Source organism: Bison bison, unplaced genomic scaffold (assembly GCF_000754665.1).
Source record: "Bison bison bison isolate TAMUID 2011002044 unplaced genomic scaffold, Bison_UMD1.0 scf7180017864491, whole genome shotgun sequence".
NCBI classification, from domain to species: domain Eukaryota; kingdom Metazoa; phylum Chordata; class Mammalia; order Artiodactyla; family Bovidae; genus Bison; species Bison bison.
The window spans coordinates 10,873,952-10,874,338 of record NW_011495050.1 but is presented as its reverse complement, the minus strand read 5'-3'; positions in this window follow the sequence as shown (position 1 = coordinate 10,874,338).

The following is a 387-nucleotide window of genomic DNA, read 5'->3' as shown; positions in this document are numbered from 1 at the left end:
GCTATTGTAAAAAAAATTAATAACAGCAAGTATTGTCAAGGACACATAGAAATTCGAACTTTTGGACATTATCGGTGGTGTCTCTAAAATTGTGCAGCCAGTATGGAAAAGAGCATGGCAGTTCCCCAAAATTGATAATAAAACTGCCATATGATACAGCAACCTCATCTCTGGGTATGTATCCAAAGTAAATAGAGTCAGGACCTTGAAGAGATAATCTTTACTACAATGATTTGATACATTGTGGCATAATACACACTAACCAAGATATGGCAGTGTCGCAAATGTCTATCAACAGATGGCTGAATAAAGAAAATATATATGCTCTCAATGGATTATTAATCTTTGAAAAAGAAGAAAATTCTGACATATGCAACAATAGGGATG